The 8,489-nt window shown below is 35.8% G+C and overlaps 1 protein-coding gene across 4 annotated transcripts in view; it reads right to left on the bottom strand.

Annotated features, from left to right (window-relative positions):
* Positions 1–8,489, bottom strand: part of Zcchc7 (zinc finger CCHC-type containing 7) — a 191,191-nt gene that overhangs the window by 175,796 nt on the left and 6,906 nt on the right. The window lies entirely within an intron of this gene.

The following is an 8,489-nucleotide window of genomic DNA, read 5'->3' as shown; positions in this document are numbered from 1 at the left end:
AAAAAACAAAACAAAATAAATAAATAAATAAATAATAATAAAAAAAAATGTTCTATTTTCAAAATCTCTGCATAAAGGGGCTGGAAAGATGGCCCAGTTGTTAAGAAAATTGGCTGCTCTTCCAGAGGACTCAAGCTTGATTCCCAGCACCACATGATGGCTTACTGCCCAGTGCCAGGGGATCTGATCCTCTACCAGGTACACACATGGTGCCCAGGCATACACGCAAGCAAAACACACATACATACAAAATAAATAATAATTTTTAAAAATTTGAAGACCTGTATAAGATACTCTTTAAATAGCTGATCACGTTCTCCTTAACTATTTACATACAGCACCTGATCCAACTGCAATGTAGTACACATTCCAACTGGACTACAAACTGACACCTTGTCTCATAAAACAATGCACAGGCTGGGTATTTTTTTATAAATAAAATATCCAACTATATTTTCTTTTCTTTTTTGTATGTACAGGGTAGGTTTCAAGACAGGGTTTCTCTGTATAGCCCTGGCTGTCCTGGAACTCACTCTGTAGACCAGACTGTCCTTGAACTCAGAGATCCACCTGCCTCTGCCTCCCAAATGCTGGGATTAAAGGTGTGCATCACCATTGCCTAGTTCCAACTACATTTTCAAGAAGAAATGGAAGAAATAAGAGACAAGAAAGAGGCAGAAACAAAGAAAATCATGACCAAGAAATCTTCCACAGCATTCTTAATATATAAAGAACCTAAATGTCTACTCTAATCTCAGCTAATAGCTGTGTTAAAAGTCAAGCAATTAAAATGTTCTATCCTATCTGGCCATATATAAACATTAGTGGTACCATATATTCATGTTTGCTTCTTGCATATTACTTAAACTTTTCAACTGACTCTTGTCCTTTGGCTACAAAGTAGAAGTTTTGGGGGGTTTTTTGTTTTGTTCATTTTTGCTTTGTTTTGTTTCTTTTGAGAGAGACTCTTTATGTAGCCATGGCTGGCCCTAAAACTTAACTATGTATACCAAACTGGCCTTGAATTCACAGCAATCCTCCCGCACACCTCTTGAGTGCTAGGATTAAAGACATGAGCCCAGCTGTGTACTGTTTTATGAGACAAGGTTTCAGTACATAGCCTAGTTTGATCTTAAACTTGAAATCCTGCCTTAGCCTTCCTGAACTGGTACAGGTATAAGCCACCACATCCAGCTAGTGAGCTTTCTCATTTGCATGCACCACTCTCTCCCCCACACATGTAGGTATGTTCCTGCGCACAAGCACACATGTGATGTATGTATATATATGTGCACATACATGGAGGCTGGAGATCAACCTTGGGTGTTGTCCTGCTTTTTGAGACAAGGGCTCTTGTTGGGATCTGATGCTTGTCTATTATGCTATGCTACCTGGCCAGCAAGCCCCACTGATCTGCCTGGCTCTGCCTCTTCAGTGCTGGCATTTTAAGTACCTACAATCACACCAGACTTTTTATTCAGGTGCAGGGGATCAAAATTATGTCTTCATGCTTGTGGACAAGTGCTTTACAGACTGAGCGTTTTTATTTTTTAAATGGTTTTAGATTTACTTTAAGCTTATAAGTATTTTGCCTTCATGTTTGTATGTGTATCATATGCATGCCTGGTGCCCATGGAAGTCAGATGAAGGCTTTGAATTCCCTGGAACTCGAGCTACAGATACAGACACGTTCATTCTGGTAACAGAACGTGGGCAAGAGCAACAGTGCTCGTAACTACCAAGCCATCTCTACAGCACCTGGAACTTTTTTTTAAAAAAATAAAGTGAATTATATTCATCTAGGATGATTATGTGTGGTGCTGGAACATCTCTTGTACTTGTAGAAATGTATTTTAAGACCAGTGAGTTTTCCATATTATCCAGCATTTTAAGGCTTCTAAAGGCAGGGATCATATGACAGCTCTTGAATCCAAATACCTTACTTAAGTGGCTTGCAAAGTGGTTTTTTGTTTGTTTAAGGTTTAAGAATTAAAACTATCTCATAAGCTAGTAGATTAGAAAATGCCATCAAATCAAATAAAATGTATTTAAAGAAAGTGTCATACTTGAGACAATCAAAAAACAACTTGGGTTTTTTTTGTTTAAGTGACAGCAGGTCAACTGTAGAATTTGGTATCTAATAACCCAGAAACGATAGCCATTACTTCATTCGGTAAACTTTAAACTGACAACTGAAGGATAAGCAGGTATCAGGCAGGCAAGGAAGAGACTGATCCAAGAAGAAAAACTGTGTATGTAAAGACCCAAATCAAGTCAAATAACTGAAATGTTTGAAAACTAAAAAGAAGACATGAAGGTGAGAGAGAGAAATGCTAGGAAAATATGAGGTAGGAAAGTGAGGCTGGTAGTTTCAATGATCAATATACATGGTACCCATGAGGGAAATAACCAAGAAATAAATAAAAAGGCAAAATGTAAAAAACGTTATTTTAAATAGGGACCCATTCTACTCAATTATTTTCAGTTTCAAGCCTTGGTTGAGAGCCTAGAAAGTCTCAGGAATTCAGCAAGGGCTCAGTATGAGTTCTCCACCTTCTGAATTTACACCTAAACTTATGTACATGGCTTGGGGAAAAATGAAATTTGACACACCCACAAAAAAATATATATCAAAGTTCTTATTGTCCTAAGTTTTCAAAGTCATAAATGTTATCTCAATTTCAAAAATCCATGATTTCAAATTAACCAAGGCATGACTTCATTTTAACTTCAAATAACTATGAAAAGAAAAAATACTAGTGGCAAAGACAGAAATGCACTTAAACTCTTTCTGTATTTAATACATGGGCCAAACTGGATATGCTAAGCATTAACATAGAACTTCTAGAACACCACAGTCACAAGCTAGAAATTAATATGGCTTCAACTTAAAGATGCCATAGTTTTCATTCTTGAAAGGTTATTTTCTTTCTAAATCCTGAGACTATTTAATTTTTGCTAAATCTGTAGCTTTCGAAATTATGAAATGAGAAAGAGATATTAACTGCAAGAACAGAACTAAAGCATGCTTTTCCACTTGTGACTGAACTATTATTTATCTGCTCTTCATTTTAATAGTGTGACAAATTTATCATTCATTGACTATTTTAAGTATTCTTTACTTACATTGAGAAAACATTAAATATCTAATTATCAGCATGGCTCAGCATAAGAGCGACAAAAATATTCAGTCCTATAAATGAGAAACATCTTTATATATATATTGTAATAGAAGTCCAGTTCCATTACATACTATTAAAAAAAGGTAGAATAGTGTGATAGTGTATCCTAATTATTTAACAAAGGAAAGAGAGAGCACAAAGATATACACCTGGGTTTTGTTTGTTTTTATTTTAACATAAGGACAAAGCACTGTCTTGTTTAGGTTTTTTCCTTAACATGTATCCATGAGGGAAAGAGCAGGGACAAGATGGAGACTTAAAATAATAGGCTAATCTGAATGGGCTTTACCTAATTTTATTGGTTTTATAATTATATAAAACTAAATTATTTGTATAATTATAGATAAAATTAAATTTTAAAAAAATTACCTTTACCTGTACTATCCTTAACTACACTTTAAATACTTATTCTTATACCCACAATATAGTTCTTGCCACTCATCAAGGAAACATCTTTTTGCAACAGACAGAGACCATTACAGAAACCTATAGCAACAATCAAACTGCAGAGTTGTGGAGCCCAGTCCCAATGGCTACATCTACAATACAACTCCTGCACCTAAGGTTCTAGGATCACTGGAAGAGGAGGTAGAAAGATTGTAACCGCCAGAGGATTTACTGTGAGACTGTCTCCTAGGAATGTCAGAAGCTATACTCATGAAGTCTCACCAACATGACTGCCTAAACATGAGCTGAACAAGAAAAACAAAAGCATGCTTAAGTGGAGAGGTGGGAGTGGAGGAGTGAGCATGAAGCCTCAATCCTAACAAAGAACTACAGGCAACTTAGAGTGAGAGACTAGTCTCCCACTAGGGAAGAGCATACCAATTGACTGTCCAATGTTCACCCTGAAAACATACATACAAGTAACATTATATGGGCTAAGCAGGTTGTAGTTATAATTAGGGATATAACATACATACATAATAGCAACACACATATATAACAACAATTAAGGGAAAGAGGGCATATATTTAAAAGAGCGCAAGTGGTTGGTAAACATGGAAAGATTTGAAGGGAGGAAAGGGAGGGGAGAAATATGTAATTATACTATTAAAAATATGTATTTTTAAAAGGCAACTGAAAATAAACATATCAAAAGCAAAATGAAACAGATGAACCTATGTATCAAAGGTAAGTAAAAGGAAAACAAGCCATAGGAAGTAGGAAATACAATAAGATATATTAAACAAAACAAAATATAGATATAGGAAATTCTAGATGGAAAGCAATCCAATTAGTGTAACTACATTACAAAAAATTTAAAAAGAAAGCAGAGGAGATAAAGGGTAACTTATAAATCAAAGGACACTAAAGTCAGCAACAAATTGCAAAATACAGATCAGAAATTATTCAAATTAACTCTAAGAGAAAAAACTGGGAGTTAGCCTGGGATTCTCACTGGGTATCTGATGATAAAACAGTTATTTGTAAATTGTTTGGGAGTGATAGTAATTACATTTTTAAAAATGAATTTCCTTTCAGAAAGATTTACAGAGTGAAACATACACTGTATAGGTGAGTGAAATGACATTATATCCATGGTCTGCTTCCAAATAGTGATAGAAGCGTGGAACTGCAGATAGAAAAGGTCAGTTCCAAGTTCTAAGATCTGTGTCAACTATGAATCATTGTTGAAGCTGGCTCACAGGACACTGGAGTTCATTACAACATTCTATCCTTAATAAAAACCTACAGGAAATATCAAACATTATTCCTACAGTTAAGATGTCCTTTTTTTAATCCAAGAAAAATAATTCCTAAAGTACTTATTGTCTTTATTATTTAGCTGTCTTATGCAAACAATGGTTGCCATGCACTACACCGATGAAAACAAAACATGCTTGTTTCTTTCAGTATATCTTCTCTCCCAACAGCAGACATGCTTTTCTAACACAGAAGTCCTCCTATATCTATCCATGGTTTGGTCTCCAGAGTATGTTACACATGGTCAACTACAATCTGAAAAATATTAAGTGGAAAATTCTAGGACTAACCAATGCAGTAAGTTTCAAGCTGTATGCCGTTCTGAGTAGCTTGGCAACATCTTACACTATCCCCCTCCATGGGCTTTCAAGAATCATCCCTTTACCCAGCATGTGTGCTGCACACAGTACTGCGCACACAGTACTGCCTCCTAGTCACTCAACAGCCCTCTCAGTTCCCAGGCCAGCCATCATGATATCATAAAGGTAGTGTTAAGTATCCCTAATTTTATGATATCACAAAGGTAGTATTAAGTATCCCTAATTTTATTTAACTGCAGCCTCAAAGTTCAAGAATGGTTGATACTGGCACCTGGAATAGATCAAAGAGAAAATTTTATAAAGTCCTTCCTCTGAACAAAAATGTAGAGGTTCTTAGTGATAGAAAATGTGTATATTGAGATTGCTAAAAATCTAAAATATATCTAGAAAGAAAATGCATAATATATATGCATTTATATAGTCTTCCACACTTATGTGCTATTACAAATTCACTAATTGTATTCATTTATAAACCACAAAATTTCAGTAACAGAATTTTGAAAGACTTAACTCCAATGGCTGAGACTTCTACAAAATTATTCAGCTTCTTACTGTATTAGTCTCTCTCTAGTTTAAAATAAGTTCATTTCGTGTTTTCATGCCAATCTGAATTTTAAGCATCTCTTTTTCTCAGGGTTCTCAGCCTGTACGTTAGATCTATTAGCACCACCTTTCCCTTTCATGCCCCAACACTTAAACAATTTTAGTGAATGAAGACTGGTGAGGCAGCTCAGTAGGAAACTGTATTAGACTCTGTGTTAGACCCTGTATTAATTATGTTAGACTCCCAGGACCCACATGGTAGAAGAGAATTAATTCTTTCTTTTAAGTTGTCTTCTGGCCTCCACAAGTGTACCATGGCATTCACATGCCCAAACTTACCCACACCCATGCATGCATGTGCACATATATATAAATAAAAACTAAAAGTGTAATTTTTAATAAAAAATTTACCAAATAAATAAGCCTTCTCCTCTTGTATATCTTTTCTAACCACAACTTGCCTTTGACCTTCTCTTATAGAAACTTTCTCTCCAAGCAGGTTCCCTCATCATCCAATAGAAGAAAGGTAGCCCTATCCCACGCCATGCTCCAACTCCAGTGCCACATCAAGTCCATCATCAACCATCAAGCCACTTCCTCTTTAGGTCTATACTATAAGCAACGTCTCTTTTTCAGGGCCACCCTTTCTCATTTCAAGTTCTTTCATAAAGTCAATGCCTAGTTTATGTTTTCAGAAATTATCTAAAGACTGTCGTTAGCTTTTGCCATTTCTGCAGATCCTTAAACCAGCAGAGACTTGTTACAAAATAAAAACAAACTTTAGCTTCACTAAAACGAGGTTTTAGATTTACAATAAAGGCACCAAATGAAGATATTTAGCAAAAAAAAAAAAAAAAAAAAAAAAAAAAATACACACACCACACACACACACACACACACACACACACACACACACACACACAGGGGAACATGAATAGAAACTAGTTGAAGGGATCTTAAACTGCCAAATATTACCAAAACAATGGGATGCTTTAAAATAAGCTTACTACATTCATATTATTTTAATTGTGATGGAACACTATTTCTGAGCAATCTTTATTCTTTTGTTTTGTTTTGTTTTGTTTTTTTGAGCCAGGGTTTCTCTGTACAGCTCTGGCTGTCCTGGAACTCACTCTGTAGAGCAGGCTGGCCTTGAACTCAGAAATCCACCTGCCTCTGTCTCCCAAGTGCTGGGATTAAAGGAGTGCGCCACCACTGCCCAGCAATCTTTATTCTTTTATTGTTGATGTGTTAGCTTAATGAATTCCAAGCTCAGAGCTCCTACGGAGATAGACAATTAATAATAGCTTGGGTGCATTCTATAAAGATGATCTCCCATATATGTGTATTAACTAAGGTGTTGTGATTAGTAAAATACAAAGTCTTTAGGAGAGTATTAGCAACTCTTAATAACACACATTTTCGCAGTTACTAGATACAAAAAACAGAACTATAGTCATAGTGAGATCCGTCAACTGTTCTAAAAGGACTGTATCTTGCAAATACCAAGATCTACTACCAGAGAGTATATATAGCAACCATCCTTTCCATGGTCACCTCTCATTTCCCTCCTCCCAAGAAAATCAAACACAAGCTTACATTGTTCCCTCATCCATTTCAATCCATCAGAATGTATAACTTTCTTCTCTATCTCTACAAATATTAGAAGACTTGGCAGTTAACTTTTAGACTAATTTAATAACATATATAGCCAATCTCATCTTACAAAACTTCCCTGACCTAGCAAACCAGTTTAGTCTTTTTTTCTTTCCTTCTGCGTAAAAACATTATCATTTCTCCCTTATTTAGGCAGAACTTCATTTGATTCGGCTTTATACTGCTATCCTATTACTATTATTACTATTATTATTATTATTATTATTATTATTATTATTATTATTATTATTGTTAAATCTTGAGGCTCATCAAACTATAGCCTGTGCTAGCCCCCTGTTTTCTAAGTAAGATCCTGTTGGAACAGCCAACCCCAAATCTTCCTGTTCTTTTTAAAACAGGATCTCCTGTATTGGAGACTGGCCTCTAACTTGCTATATAACCATGGCTGACCTTGAACTCCTGGACCTCCTGCTTCTACCACCTGCCAAATATTGGGACATACATCACCACAACTGGTTGATATGGTGTCAGAGATCAAACCCAGGCCTTCACACATGCTAGACATGTATTCAAATGAGCTACATCCTTGGCACCCATTTCTTTAAGTATTATGGAAGGCAACTTTCCAACAAATAGGTTGAATGGTTAAAAAACTTTATAGCCTGGAGTCTTAAAATACTGCCCACTTCAAAAAAAATAAAAAATAAAAATAAAAGGTTTACCACTCCTTGGAGATCCAAGAACAATCTAGATTTAATGTCATCCTTTCTTCAGAAAACAGAAGGGAGACAATAAGGTTTTGAAACACCAGTAAAGCACCATGAGTCACAAAATATCTGAAGATGCTTGTGTGCAGGGCAAGTTAAAAGACCAATTAGGAAGCTTGTAAGAGACTTGGTGTAAAGGAAAAGAATGAAGGGAACTTTTAAAACTATCCACTGATACTAGATGACTTGTATGTAACAGAGAGGACAAAACTTAACAACAAAAGTTTCACCTTCAAGAATGTGGTGCTTAAAATCTGTATTTTTGCCGGGCAGTGGTGGTGCACCCCTTTAATCCCAGCACTTGGGAAGCAGAGGCAGGTGGATTTCTGAGTTTGAGGCCAGCACGCCTTTAA

This window comes from Mastomys coucha, unplaced genomic scaffold (assembly GCF_008632895.1).
Source record: "Mastomys coucha isolate ucsf_1 unplaced genomic scaffold, UCSF_Mcou_1 pScaffold18, whole genome shotgun sequence".
NCBI lineage: Eukaryota > Metazoa > Chordata > Mammalia > Rodentia > Muridae > Mastomys > Mastomys coucha.
Note: the sequence above shows the minus strand (reverse complement) of the source record. Positions and strands in the feature narration are given on the sequence as shown.